This window comes from Chiloscyllium plagiosum, chromosome 35 (assembly GCF_004010195.1).
Source record: "Chiloscyllium plagiosum isolate BGI_BamShark_2017 chromosome 35, ASM401019v2, whole genome shotgun sequence".
Lineage (NCBI taxonomy): Eukaryota > Metazoa > Chordata > Chondrichthyes > Orectolobiformes > Hemiscylliidae > Chiloscyllium > Chiloscyllium plagiosum.
This window is the reverse complement of record NC_057744.1, coordinates 13485212-13501766: the sequence shown is the minus strand read 5'-3', so window position 1 is coordinate 13501766 and position 16555 is coordinate 13485212.

The window sequence follows — 16555 nt, the reverse complement described above, 5'->3', positions numbered from 1 at the left end:
AATAAACATCATCTTCTGTCCCCTGTGACCTCACATTTACTCTGTTGGTTTTGCTGTGCACACCTCCCACTAATACTCAAGTCCTAACACTCTCACTGTTGTTTGCACCATCTTCACTCACCCACTGTCCCATCTCAGCCTCTCATACTACTCACCCTACATGCTCTCTGTGCTGCCTCCTCAGTCCATTGTTGCATCTCATCACCCAAGATTAGCACAAAAGGTGGAGCAAGATGATTACAAGATTGAGATGGGTCTTTCTACACTCATCTTCTGACTGCCACATATCTTGCCATAGACGATGTCATCCACTACCCTATGAGAGTCCACCCACACTTTATTATTTATGTTATGTTTAGTTTGGAAAGACTGTTCAAGCATTATTGTGGAAAGATCACACAATCTCATTTGTAGGGTTCTCAATTCTTTGACGTCCTAACTAGAAGAAAGGGAATGGTTAAAGTTGTTGAATATTTATCAACATAACTACAGGACCTCTCCTCAAGAGTCCTCAGGGTAATGTCCTAAGTCAAACCATCTTCAGTTGCTTTATCAATTTCTTTCCCTTCATCATAAGGTCAGAAGTGGGGAAGTTCGGTGATGATTGCACAATGTTCAGCACCATTTGCAACTCCTCAGATACTGAAGCAGTCCTTGAGCTCAAACAGGAATACCTGGACATTATTCAGGCTTGGGCTGATAAGATGCAAATAACATCTGTGCACACAAGTGCCAGACAATGACTACCTCTTAAAAGAATTCCTCTAACCAATGGCTTTGATATTGAATAAGATTCGTATATTGCTCTGCCAAAAATCAGCATCCTAGGAGTTACCACTTGCCATAATCTTAAATGGATCAGCTGTATAAATACTGTGTCTTCAAGAGGCTCAGAATTCTGCAGCAAATAATTCACCTCCTGACTGCCCAAAGAGTGTCAGGCAAAATTGAGGAGTTTGATAGAATACTCTCTACTTGCCAAGATGAATGCAGCTGCAGAAATGCTCAGGGCACCATCCAGAACAAAACAGCTTGCTTGATGAGCACCTCAATCCCTTTAATACCCTCCAAAACCAAATGTTATGATAGCAGAGTGTACTATCTACAAGATATGCTGCAACAAATCTCCAAGGCTCCTTCAGCAGCACCTTCCAAACCTGTGAGCTCCTAAATGGACAAGGGCAGTAGGCATATGGGAATACCACCATCTGAAACTCCTTCTCTGAGTCATTCAACTTCCTATCAAAGATTAATATCACTCTCCCTTCAGTTGTCACTAGATCAAAATCTGAAAACTCTCTTCTGAGTTGCATTGTGGGAGCATTTACATCAGATGGATTACTGTGGTTCCAGAAGGTGACTCAGCACCACATTCTCAAGGGCAACAAATGCTGGGCTTGCCAGTGAGGTCTGCATTCCACGAAAATGATAAAATAAATGTCTTCCTTGTAATTGTTAAGTTAATGGAATCCAATGAGACTGACCAGTCAATGAGAATCCTTTAGCATCTTAAAATGTACCTGAATAAATTTGGACAAGGAAACCAATTCACACAAGAGTGCACACCAAACAGCAGTCGCTTGAGCATGTGGCAGTGAAAGGCTTGAAAGAGTTTGGCAATTGAGCCTCATGTAAGTGCTTGGTATGAACAGCTAGTGCTCATTGAACAAGCAGAAGTAGCTCGGCACTATGATGAGTGGGTGTGAGGGAGAGTATTAGGAGGATCTGGAGCTAAGACAGTGAAGCAGAAGTCCAAGGTGTGCCCAGTTTTCAAAGTGCAAGTGTTTGTAGGCCAGACAAAGCACTCATGCACATCAAATCAATTCGAAGGAGTGACCTTGAATGTTTATAGCTAATATGTTCCATTATAAAATAAACTAATATTTATTTATGGCAATTTTTATCAGTGACATAAAGGCATTGTGATGGGTAAGGATCAAATCATTGTGGATTTATTATTATTAAAGAAATCTTCTTCTCTTGTGAAATTGCTGCTCTGTTGGAGTCTGCAAAAGAACATGAATAAAATAGGCCACCTTTGAGCTTGACTGTCTGATAAACTGGGACCTCTGAGGGGAAAGCCATTTTTTTGCTTGCTATCATTTTAATAGAGATCAGATATAAAACAAAGTATCACTTTATAAGCACACTTTATGAATGTTTCCTAGTGAGAAAGGCTTTATCGAGTGGGGCTATCAAAATATTGTGTCTTCCATTGCATCAAGACAGAACCAGTTTTCACATAACCCATTGGCTGTCTGAAAATCTGTTCTTTCCTTCTGCTCACATATTTATCCATAACATAGATGGGACATTGATGTTGATTTTGTTGTCTAAATTGACGGAACTTATATTTTACACTCTACCTGTTTATACTGCCATTGAACAGACAGATCAATAGTCCTTAAAGGGACTGTCGCAGGCCACTAAATAAATTTCTAATCTTGATTATTACTGTGCTCATTAGGAGTAAGTACACACCAGTATCATACATGGAGTAAGTACACTTCGGTATCATACATGGACCCTGTCCCTGGGAATACCATCCCTCTTCAGCACCTATTGTGTCAGAAATAGCTGCTTCCCGCTCCTTTCCAGTGGATGAGCTGCTTCCGGACACTAGGTCGATGATGCATGGCCTGTCAGCAGCACACACATGAGGTCAGTTCGCAAATAGCGAAGCTGCTCGATTGTTAAACTAGGCTGGTTCTTGGCATTGGGTTCAGCAACTTTGAGTGCCAATGTTAAAATTGTCTGTCTTTTTGGCAAAGAATGATGTTTTGAACCTTTTTTTCCTTGTCAAATTCCACAGTTTAATATATCATTGATTTCATGGACAGTGACAGCTCTTTCTTGTCACAGAACTAGCTCAGTCAATGGTAAAGAATAGGTTATTAGTTTTAATTATTGTGCTGGCATTGGAAGAATGTTTTGAAGAAAAAAAGTCCCTGGACTCTCCTTCTTAGCTACATTCCACTTTTTGAAGTTTTCTTGCTTACAGTACCATATATTGTGTATATTAACATCATTGACATTTTGAATTGGAAGATCAAGCTGTAGGTAAACTCAGAGAATACTTATAATTGAGACCAGAATGGTTGAGGTCAATAGTATTGACACATATCAGGGGAAGCTAGATTAGTACATGAGGAAGAAAGGAATAGGTGGGTATGTTGATGAGTTAGCTTAACTAAGGTGCAAGGAGGCTCACATAAAGTGTAAATGCCCCTGTAAACCAGATGGTCTGTCATAGTTACATTCACTCTAATTTTCCCTAGCTGCTGTGAGGACATTTAAGGTCTATGCATGGCAATGGTTGGAGAAACCAGAAGTGAAAACATCAGACAACTAGTGTGCATGAACCCTCAGTGGCTGCACGCCCATGCAGCTTAGAGGGAGCATTGAGTCTCAATATAGTAAAATTCCATGAAAGCCTTTTGACCATCGAAAAGTTGTTGTGTATGGTGTTAGGCTCTGAAAGGGTTAATATTGTGGAATACATTAAGCATTACCTTATATGGTGATAGCATTTGGATTTGGGTGGGAGATCAGTTGTGGATTTTGATCTTAGTTGCAATGTCTACCAAAACAACTCCTACTTGATTGCGCGCATGCAATAAAGTACAACTAGTTTAAGATGGAAGCCTTTTCCTAGTAGGCTACCAAATGTTTTTCCTTGACCACGCTGGGCAAATCAGACTCTTTAGATCCCAATCTAAAAGAAGGATTGGGCATAACATGATGCATCTCTCTCCAAGGTCCCTGTGGTGAGGAGCCATTATACTATGTTCAAGTCAGGATTGTGATGTAATATTCTCTTTCTTGATTAATAAGGATCTGTTGCTTTTTACACTGATCTGTGAACTCCCAATTTCAGAAATGAGCCATTCTTCAAAGAGATCAGATTTGAATCTGAATTGTCTGGTTTTGAATTGTACAATTATTTGAACAGGTAAAATTTTATTTATTAAGGAGGAATCTTAATTTATAAAACAAAACTTTGTAGAAACATGAAATGCCCTTTGTGCAAGTTTTTATTCAGTAAGTATTATTTGGTCAATCACATGGGCATCTCTAATGTGTTTTGAAGCTGAGAATATTTTGACTGTGAGCCTTGCAGCTGAACTTAGAATCACAGCATTTTTATAGTGCAGATGAGGCCATTCAACCCATCATCTCTGCACCAGCTCTTCTAATGAGCAATTCACTTTGTGCCATTATCCCCCTTATCGTCCACACCCTGCACATTCGTTCATTTCAGACACCAGTCTAATTGCCTTTTGAATGCTTCGACTGAATCGTCCTCCATCACATACTCAGACAGAGCATTCCAGACCTTTACCACATACTGTGTGAAAAAGATTTTCCTCAGGTCACCTGTGCTTAATTTACCAATTATTTGAAACATGCGCTTTTTCTTTCTTGATGTTTTCATGAGTATGAAGTTTCTCCTTCCCTACTTTGTCCAGACTCCTCATGATTTTGAACACCTAAATCAAATTTTGGCTATTTTATGTCCAAGGAGAACAGTCCTAATTACTTCAATCTATCATGAAAACTGAAGTTCCTCATCCCCTGGCACCATTTTCATGAATGTCTTCTGCATTGTTTCCAATGCCTTCATATCCTTCCAAAATTGTGGTGCCTACAACTTGCTGCAGTACTCCAGATGAGGCCAAACAAGTCTTTTCCTAATTCAACATAACTTTCTTGTTCTTGTACTCTGTGCCCCTATTAATAAATCTTAAGATATTATATGTTTAATGAATTATTCTCTTAACATAGAGAACAATGACTAATGCATATGTACATACAGGTCCTCCTGCTCTTGCATTCCATTTAGAATTGCACTCTTTATTTTATATTGTCTCCTTATGTTTTCCTATAAAAATCACTTCTCATTTCTTCTCATTGAACTCCATCTGCCAACTGTCCACCCATTCCAACAACTTGTCTGATTTCTTTTGTACCTCTATAATACCTTCCTCACAATTCACAATGCTTCTAAGTTTTATATCTTCCACAAACTTTGAAATTATGCCATGTACCTCAAGGTCTAGGTCATTAATATATATTGGGAAAAGCAAGGATTCCAGTACTGACTCCTGGGGAACTCCATTATAAATCTTCCTCCATCTTAAATTGATCCACTAATCACTACCCCCTATTTGCAGTCACTCAATGAAATTCTCTATCCAAGTTGCTATGATCCCATTTATTCCCTCAGCTATAACTTTGCTCACAGGTCTGCACGTGTCGAATGCATATTGCAAGTCTGTGTACACATCATCAAGTGAATTTCCCTCATCAACCCTCTCAATACCTCGACAAAAATACTTGGCACCTTAGTCAGATATGACGGTTTTCTTTAATTCTTAAAATTAATCCTTAAAATGTCCTTATTCCCCAAATTCCCAAACTTTGCATCCAGCTGTACTTAGAATCAAGGAACTCACTTGGTGCTTGCTTACTGTAACAGTCAATTTCATTAGATTTTGGGCAACAATCCAATAAGAATTATGTTTCCATTGGATAATGTAGGTAGATCCCTGATTAGTTCAGTTGTCTTCGGGGATTCTTAAACAGTGTAATGGTTTGCTGCGCATGTTTGAATCACAACTGAGCAAACTGTAACTTATATTTTCAATAACTTTGGTCACTCAACTCTTTATGTGCTACCTGACAGAATGTATCAAATACTTACAACCCTACATTCAATTTATCATCCGTTGTAAATGTGATTTACCTTAATCATGTGATTTACCTTCCTCAAGTACCTTGCTACATGGGAAGCCTTTTAAGTCTTCCAATTCTAAATGTGCTTTTGACATTTTTATTGAAAAGCAAAACTTTTGAGTTCTTGTTTTACTTTGGAGTAATAATCTGGGTTTTTTCTCTTCCATTTTATGTATTTGGGTGGAGATCTCCCCCTTTGCTGAATGACTTTATTTCTCATCTTTAAAGCACGAGTCTATTTCTTTTATCGCAGTTCAGCTACTTGTCACAGGGAATCAAATTTGCATCATGTTTTTGCAAGGATTTCGGTTTTTTTAAAAGAGGTGCCTCACTAAGATTGAACCTGATATTTTCTGCAATTCTGCAAAGCTCTTCTATGTATATCAAAGCGGGCATCTTTATAATTATACACTGATCAAATCACGAATGAGGACCAGTTGGGAAGTAGTCTAGTGCAGTGATGCAGAACCACATGCTGTGCAGGTCAACAACTGTTCACATCCAAGCAGTCCCGCTGGCTTGATTGACAAATTAAGTCTTTCAGTGGAACACAGCTGTAGGACGAAGTGTATGAGAGGAGAGGAAATTTGACTGATCTTCATTTTTGTGACCTTACATTGCACCCAAAAATGGAGGAGCCACGGTTCCAAAATTACAAGCGGAATTGAAGCTTTAACTATCAATTTTCAAACAATTATCATGTGGACCTCAATATAGGTACCCTAATTTTTCTCTGGATATTGGCAAGAGTCTCACCAAATCACCATATAATCACTAACATGAGATAATGCATTGTTGTCCTTTTCTGTATTATCACTGCCAGTTCTATCAACACAAGAACAAGAACATGCAATTATAAAACTTCCTTAAAATAGTAAATGTCCCAATTTGCTTCAAAAGGAATATTATAAAACGCAATTGGAGTCTGAGTTGCATAAGGAAACCTTACAACAGATTATCAAAAACACGATCAAAATGGTATGGGGCAAGAGGTAACAAAGGAACATTTTAAGGGAGGAAATTTCAGAGCTTAGGATATTAGCATTTGAAAGCCAGCTATCAGAAGTAGAGTGGTTAAGATTGGGAGTGTGCAAGAGAGCAGAATTGGGGAACAGTGATCTTAGAGGCTTGAAGGCCTGATTGATGTATTAGAAGTAAGGGCAGGTGGTGGAATTTCAACCCAATTAAAATAATTTCAGAATTAACTGTCCATGAGTTGACCATCAGGAAAAACCTGGTTTTCTAATGCCCTTGAGGGAAGGAAACTGCCATCCTTAACTGGTCTAGCCCACATGTGAATCCAGACCCACAGCAATATGGTTGACTCTTAACTGACCTTGTGGCAATTGGGGATGGGGAAATGAATGTTGGCCAAGCCAGCGATACCCTCATCCCGTGAATGAATAAAAAATGCTTCAATAAGCAAAACTGAAAGTTGTGCACTGGAGGACTCAATAAATAATATCCCACAAATTGTTTTGTTTTTATTCATGCACAGGATGAGGGTGGGACTGACCAGACAGCTTTTATTGCCCATCCCTAATTGCTCAGAGAACAGTGAAGAGTCAACCATGTTGCTGTGGGTCTGGAGTCACATGTAGGCCAGACTGGGTAAGGATGGTAGTTTACCTTCTCTGAAGGGCATTAGTGAACCAGATGGATTTTTCAGACAATCGATAATGGATTCATAGTCATCATTATACTCTTAATTCCAGATTTTTATTGAATTCAAATTCCACCATTGGCCATGGACTGGATTTGAACTCAGGTCCCTGGAAGATTATCTGGGTCTCTGATTAACAGTCCCACAACAATCCCACTAGGCTATCACCTCCCCAAGGCAGCTTAACTGATTAAAAGATAATCAGTGGAAATGATGGCTACAGAGTAAGTGAATTCTCACCAACTTAATATGAGTGTGAAACCAATGAAAATAATTCAAAGAGTTAGTTGAGTCACTTACATTTAAAAATACACATGAGCATTCTCAGCATGTTTTTGCTGCATAACATAGTTTATATTCTTATAAGTCTGACATGATCCTGGGAAGCCAGTTAGCTTATTTCTTTTTCTTTTCAATATCAGAGCAAATGAAGTTTACATTTATTCCATAACATTGCACAGAACATGTAAAAAATGGTTTAGAAAAGAATTACAGGTATTTTTAAATGACTTGTTTGTGCATTGTTATAATCTGAACACTGAGTTTCTTTTAGATTTTTCCGTTGCAATTTTCATTGAATGTGAATTTTTATGGTCACTGTATACAAAAATCATCAGATTGAAAGTTTTGCACGGTGAGCTAAGTAATATAATCCATTCTTGCTAAAAGAATTGGGCAAAACGCAATCATTTCATATTGCACCTTATTCGTGTTTCTCTACCACAACACTGGGGAATGTGTCAGGCAGTAAATTGGTACATTGCCTTGGGCAGCCAACTTCTGCAGATATACATGATAAACTTGGAGTTGAAAACTAAACAACATTGCCAATTTATTGGGGAATAACTTGTCACTGCAAGAGAATATTACCTATGGAAAGAAATTAGTTATTTATGTTTGAATACATTTGATATTTTCCTCTGATAATAGACAAAAGAAGTAGTCTCAAGCTAAGAATGGCTGCATGGGTGGTTAGGGGAACAGTGTCAAATGATTAACCCCATTACCCCTCCTCCTACTTTGAAAATATGTTAAAATGGATTAGCAGAAAGTCAAGTTCGTTGGCTTTAAACTAAGTGATGGTTATTAGTGATGACCTGGTGTAACTGCCTGCAGCTGGACATTCAGATGATTTGAAAAAATGCAAGTCATAACTGACATTTAATGGGCTTAATGAACAGGAATGTTTCTGAGTTTTCCAATATGATGCGTAAAACTCTCTTGCCCAATAGCTTTATGGTAAGAAAAGTTGGCATTTTTTTTCAAATGTCTGCAAAAGCTATAGTTGTCTCTGAAAATATTTTAAATTATATTCAATGACTTTCATCAATTGACAATTGATCAGTTATCAGTTTCTTGGATGACAAGAAGCACTCCTAAATATGACCAGTTAAACCTTGACCTGGAAGCAGTACCGGCATGTAAACAAGATGCAAAACCATATGGCCAGTCACAGAGAAGATATACAATGAAACTACTGGTGTAACAATCGAAAGAAAATTCAGCAGTGAGGAAAAAAGAGAAGCCGCATGTATAAGCTGTGTAAATATCATGTAGTTAAACCAGGAAAAACCGGAAGACCATATTAAAATTGAGATTGTGAAGAGACAATTTTACAGCTGTGGTTTAAGGTTTTACAATACTAACTAAATCGCTTAATGGCATTTTTTAAAAGGTTCACCAATGTGAATTTCAGGAGAATTTATGTCAGAAAGACTGCTGTGAAGGCATATTCTGTTTAGGTGATGACTATCTCTGGGCCTCAGGTGGAATACATCTGTTATTGAGTGTGACCCGATGATTGAATCAATTGCCTAGAAAAGGTTATGTTACCAAAGGCCGAGTTGAGGAACTTTAGAACTGCATGCATTGACACATGTGGGGAGTGATGAGAGTGTTTGTGACAATGTGTTTCCATGGGGTATTGACTATTAACATGAAATTGATCTTGTTATTTGGAATTTTTTTTGCCATTTAATTAATCTTTAACTTATCTCGAGTTCAATTTATATGGAAATGCATATAACAACTGAAATCTTGTCCACACATTCCTCATTTGTTGAATCAGTTGGAAAATTTGGTTATTTTACTTTTCTGTTCCCTCACAGGATCATAACAAAGAAATAAATATGTGTGATTTTTTAAAAATTTCAGTGTATGTTGTAGTGATTGTGATAATGTCAGCCAGGTGGACCTCACATAATATGAGTTCCCTGATTGGGCTGTTAATCTGGTCCAATCAGGGACACCTGGCTGACAGATCTAAACAGGAGTGTCACCGGATCAGTGTCTAACACTTTCCACATGTAAGTAAAGGGTGACTTGGTGTAAGGATATCATTATCTGTGGAGTGATTTCAATCCCGATATTCCAAATAGGTAGACCACACAGTTGAGAAAGCTATTGAAATCCTATCCTTCATTATAAGAGGAATTGCATGTAAAAGTAATAATGTAATCCTTCAATTATACAGTGAATTGGTGCGACATATTTCAGATTCTATGTGCATCTTTGGAAAAAAAAAACCAGGAGTGTCAGAGGTTCTGGGGATAGTAAGGACTGCAGATGCTGGAAGCCATCATCGACACAATGTGGAGATGGAAGAGCACAGCAGCTCAGACAGCATCAGAGGAGCAGGAAATTTAACATTTCGGGTTGGGATCCTTCATCAGAACTCTGGGTCAGAGGTTCTGTTCACTCTTAGAGATGGCTCCAAGGAAGCTGGATCAGTGTCAAGGACTTTGCTCAAGGACGTAAAGGATGACTTGGAGATGGGATACTCTGATGATAACTCTGTTGAATTATTTCATATGTGTATGGCAGGATTAAGTACTCCATGAAAAGCAAGATGACATGAGAGTTGACTTGGTAATGTAGCAGGAATAGAAAGTACATAGAGAATGCCTTACAGTAAGCTTTGTTACCAGGTACCATGGAGAAGGACCACAAGGAGCTCTACATTGTGAACTGGAAAATGTCTCTTAAATCTCAAAGATCAATGACATCTGAAATGTAAAGATCAACAACTTTCTCAACTTGTGTATGTCACAGATGGGTGTATTTTGAGAGTTAGCCTCTTGATAATATGTGCAAACATTTTCTTCAATGAGAGAAAAGATATGTGTGTGGTTCCAAGACATAGTGAAAGTGGTGTCATTCTATTCAGAATCGATATATTCAGGAATACAAATAAAGATGTTGCTGGGACTGGAAGGTTTCAGTTAGAGGGAAAGGCTGAATAGACTGGGTTTCTTTTTTTCTGAAGCCTCAGAGGCTGAGGGGTGACTTTACAGTTTTATAAAATCATGAGCAGCATATTTCGGGAAAATAGCCAAGGTAATTTTCCTTGGGTGGGGGAGTCCAAAACTAGGGGGTATAGGTTTAAGGTGAGAGGGGAAAGTATTAAAAGGGAACTGAGGGATAGTTTTTTCATGCAGAAAGTGGTGTGTGTGCATGGAATGAGCTGCCAAGGAGGTCATGGAGTCAGGTATGATTAAAATGCATCTGGATGGGTATATGAATAGGAAGGGTTTAGTGGGGATATGGGCCAAATGCTGGCGAATAAGACTAGGTCAATATGGGGTGTCTGGTTGGCACGGATGAGTTGAATCAAAGGGTCTGTTTCTGTGCTGTACGACTCAATGACAAAATTTAATTTCTTTGTGACACGATATATGTTGACACCAGCATGCTTGGGAGGATCAGGAAATTTTGGATCTATGCTTCCCACAGCTTTTCACTGATAGGTTTTTCTTGACTGGTCTCTGAGCCTGTTGAAGACTAATTGATAATAATAGTTGGCCATGATCAGTCAACAGGTTGATTGCTGTGGATCCCTGGGATAGTTAAAACTGAATTGAATGGACTTTATTTTCTTTTTATATTCCTACATTCCTAATATTCCTACATTCACAGTTCTTTTGTGGGTTATTTTGTATGTTAATTTATTACGTCAACATGTTCATTTGCAGTTCTCACTACATTTCCTCTGTCTATTCTGTTGATTGAAAAATGTGGTGCTGGAAAAGCACAGGAGGCCAGGCAGCATCCGAGGAGCAGGAGAATCGACGTTTCATGCATAAGCCCTTCATCAGGAATCCTGAAGAAGGGCTTATGCCCGAAACGTCGATTCTCCTGCTCCTCGGATGCTGCCTGGTCTCCTGTGTTTTTCCAGCACCACATTTTTCAACTCTGGTCTCCAGGATCTGCAGTCCTCACTTTCTCCTATTCTGTTGATTGCTGTGTGTACTCATGAGCAACTAATTAAAATAATGTCCCACGGTTTGTAAAACAGGGCAGTTTGTGCTGCCTGAACATTAATAGAACTGAGTATTAAAGAGAAGGTTTCTGTATTTGGAACTGTATAGAATGCTCACAGCGAGCAGATCTCGGAAAATTGCTGTGATACCAATAATTTCCCTCAATATGCTCCTGACAATGACTGAATTCCCAGTCAGAATCAAAGTTATCAAGTCTCCTCTTAAAGTTCTGTTTTCCAAAATTGGACATTAAAAATGATATTAGCACAAATACTGAAAGTGATAACCAACTAAAAGGCTCAATGACTTTATTGTAATCATTCTATTAATAATGTGTCCTAATTTCGCTTAACAGTATCAAATCCAGTTATATAAAAATAATTAATTCAAGGGATGTGGGTTTTGGTGGCTGGACCAGCATTTAACACCCATCACTAATTTCCTGTGGGAGTGTGGTAGTGTGCTGCCTTCTTGAACAGGATTCTTCGAAACTTGCATCACAGGGATGGCATGGTGGCTCAGTGGTTAGCACTGCTGCCTCACAGTGCCAGGGATCTGGGTTTGATTCCAGCCTCAGGCAACTGTCTGTGCAGGTTTCCTATTGGTGCTCTAGTTTCCTCCCACAATCCAGAGATGTGAGGGTTAGGTGAATTGGCCATGCTAAATTGCCCATAGTGTTCAGGGATGTGTAGGCTAGGTGCAGTAGTCAGAGATAAATATAGAGTAGGGGATTGGGTCTGGGTGGGCTACTTTTCAGAGGGTCGATCTGGACTTGTTCGGCTGAAGGACCTGTTTCCACACTGTAGGGATTTTCTAAGAAAAAGGTAGACAGGGTGTTTAGGATGCTTGCCTTCATTGCTCAGACCTTTGAGTGTAGGAGTTAGAACATCATGTTGAGGTTGTGTAGGACTTTGGTGAGGCCTCTTCTGGAATATTATGTGCAGTTCTGGTCACCCTGATATAGGAAGGATAGTATGAAGCTGGAGAGGGTTCAGGAAAGATTTACCGAGATGTTGCTGGGAATGGAGGGTTTGAGATATAAAAATAGATTGGAAAGTCTGGGACTTTTTTCACTGGACTATGGGACTTTGAGGCATGACCTTACTGGGGTTAATAAAAATCATAAGGGACATAGATAAAGTGAATAATTAAGGGGGGGGGAGTGTTGGCCTAGTGGTACCGTTGCTCGACTGTTAATTGGGTGAACCAGATAATGTTCTGGGGGCACTGGTTTGAATCCCACCATGGCATATGGTGGAATTTTAAAAAAAACTGGACTTAGGAATATTAATGATGACCACAAATCCATTATTTATTTATTGAAAAGACCTACCTGGTTCCCTAATGTCCTCTTGGTAAGGACACTGCCATCCTTACCTGGCCTACATGTGATCCGAGACCCACAGTAATGGGTTCACTCTTAACTGCCATTTGGAAAATTAGGGTTGAGCAACGCCCTCATCCTGTGAAGGAATTAAAGAAATACATGACAAGGCATTATCCCTTAAGGTGGGGGTATATTTTTAAGATGAATGGACAAAGATTTCAAAAGGACACGAGGGCAACCTTTTTACAAAAGGAGTGGTTCTTGTGTGAAAGTGGTGTATGCAGGTACAGTTACAATGTTTAAAAACATTTGCATAAGTTAATGAATAGGAAAGGTTTGGAAGGATATGGACCAAGTGCAGGCAGGTGGGATTAGTTTAGTTTGGGAACATGGTTGGACTAGATTGTTTGGACTGAAGTGTCTGTGTCCACGCTGTCTGACTCTCTGACTGCTAAAGGTTTAGGAATACCCACAGTGTTGTTGTGAGAGGGAGTTACAGAATTTTGGACCAGAGCAGTGAGGGAGACATGATATTGTCAGGATGGTATGTGGCTTGTGGGGGAACTTGCAGATGGTGTTGAAGGAGATGGAGATGGTAGGGCCTAGGACACTAAAACCTGTGGAATTCCTTCAGAGATGTCCTGGGTCTGGGATGATTGACCTCTAACAAACACAATCAACTCCACAACAGTGGAGAGTTTTTTTTTCCACCCCTGATTCTCACTGACTCAAATTTTGCTGGGGCTCATGGTTGTCACTTTACCTCTGCAGTTCAACTCTTTTACTCGCTTTTGGTCAAAGGCTGTATTGAGGTCAGGAACAGAGAGACCCTGGCTCAATTCAAACTGAGTGTCAGTAGATAGGTTATTCCTTTGCAAGTGCTGACTGATAGCAATGATCTCTTATATCATTTTTCTGATGTTTGACTGATTGGATGTTTAGGAGAAAGTGAGGACTGCAGATGCTGGAGATCAGAGCTGAAAAATGTGTTGCTGGAAAAGGGCAACAGGTCAGGCAGCGTCCAAGGAGCAGGAGAATCAACGCAGGAGAAGTGATCGGATGTGTATATGGACTCAAGGAGCTTTATCAAATGGTTCCCAAAAGCAATATGACTTCCCTTGTAGATTCAACAACAGACAAAAGCAGTCAATCAGACTATGGTACCCGAAGAGTTAATCATAAGTTCAAGGAATCTAGGAGTGCTGATTGAATCCTCAAAAGTTGTGAAAACTGAGCCCCCAAGGGTACAAAGAATTCCAGCCTAATAGACTTTGGTTTGTTGGACAATGCTTCATTGAAGTAACATTCACATCCATTTTATTTTTTGATGACAATTGGTTCTGCTATAAAGTGTATTTCTTCAACACAAATTGGCTTTAACGCGATTGTTATTTGCAGAATGTGAACTTTGTTTACCTGTATTGGCTATAACACGATTCCGTCCCCATTAGTTTAAATGGCGCGGGTATTGTGCAATTTTCTTATTACGTGAGATTGCATGCGAATGGTACTATTGCGTTATATCAGAGCTGACTGTATTATAAAGATGGCTGAGGTCTGCAGTTTCAATGAATGATCTAAACACTATGAGGGAGAAACAGGAAATATTTCTCAATGGGGAGGTAAAGAAAGGCATACAACACAAAAATAAAAACTACTAAAGACTGCAGCTGCTGTACAAAAATAGGCTACTAAAGAACTGCAACCTGTGCTACCATAACTGTTGAAACAAAGCCGCCTTCACTTACTCCTAGAAGCTGTTCTGCACACTGAGTCTACCGATGGGTGCAATGTCCAACTACTTGACCACAGGAGCAATCAAGATACTAAATCTAACTTCATGTCTTTACTTCAGGAAGAGTAACATCAAGCAGACAGGCCAACAACCAGAACAGAGATTGATTTCATTTTCAGTTTAAAATGAACTTTTCTGTTTGTCCATTTCAAATCTTTATCACTGCATTTAAGTCAATAATGTTCCCACATTTTCACTTGAGCAAATTTTAGCAATCATTGGCAATAAACTAAACTTTTATCGTGTTTGAGGCATAGTGCTATGCTGCTGGATATTTTAAGATCGAAACACTCAATAAATAAACGGTAAAAGGAAAGGATAAATAATATTTGATTTTACAATTTCTTAGTTTATGGACCACTCAGAAGACTCACCTGGTTTCTGATTGTGACAGACATGAGAAATGCCCAAGAGAGAGATAAAATGCTGTTGTTAAAATTTGCATTGAATTTGATAGATACAGTCAAGTGGGTTGTATGCTTTCCCTCTAAAGTGTTTTTAAATTCTCCTGAATTAAAATATATGGTTTAAATTCATTGAGGATTCCCTGTTAAAAATTTTAATGTGTTAAAGCACAGAAAGAGGCCACTTAACCCAATGTGGTCCACTGCCAGTTCTTTAAAAAAGCTACCCCACTACTCCTTGTTCCCTGCACTTTACCACTGCATGTCAATAATAAATAGAGGCATGTTAAATAATAATTCTGCAAATATATAGCAAGATAGTCAACAACCACAGGGATAAAGGCATGTAAACATGATGGATGGAAACTACTAGCTGAACTGATATGGTTCAAAGATGATTTCCTTTTAGCGGAATTACCAGAGAACATTGGGTCAACAGGTAATGAAGTTGAAAATATGTAACAGAAAGAGGGGACATTGTCATAGGGCTTTAAAGTTGCTTTCATAAAATAAGTTGCACCCTCCTTCATTCTCCATTTTGCCAATGTAGCGACTTCCTGTGTCATCAGACTGTCACACTTTAGATTTGAAGGTGCACTTTTAAAAGTGCTAATACGACTTTGACTGAGGCAAGGCCAACAACTTAAAAATGTGAAGGTGGAGATGATAAAATAAACAAGTTGTCCTTGGTTTGGGCATATCTGATCAAAGAAAGTCCCTGTAATCCATAAACCACTGAGACCTATCACAGTCTCAGATAGATGTTATTAAGTACTGGACATTACGACAGTGTCTATCACAGACAGACCCAGCAATTCAGAAATGTTTGGAAATATGCAATGGAACTAATCTTTCAACGAAGGTTGCAAGAGTGTATGTTAGACTATTGAGAAGGAAGCTGCAGTCTGTATAGTCTCGAAACAAAGCTTGGAAACATTCAAAAGAAGAGTCTTGAGAGTAATGAGAAATATCTGCACCATTTGGTCTTGCTGACAACAATTAAGAAACCAGCTCACTAAGTTCACCAACAATTTAAAACCTCATAATTCAAGACAACCAAAGGTCTGTTAACATTTTATTATTTACCTTGCTTTGTTATGGACACTACCTATTAACCTGTGTGTGTGTGTCCATGTGTGTGTGTGTCCGTGTGTGTGTGTGTCCATGTGTGTGTGTGTCCATGTGTGTGTGTCCATGTGTGTGTTTGTGTGTCTGTGTCTGTGTCTGTGTGTCCATGTGTTTGTTTGTCTGTGTCTCTATGTGTGTGTCCGTGTGTGTGTGTATATATGTGTATCTTTGATGTATGGTAAGGTTGTTAGGGTTTCTGGCTGTGTTTGGTCTGCTTGTCGTGGTTTGTTCTTGAGGAATCTG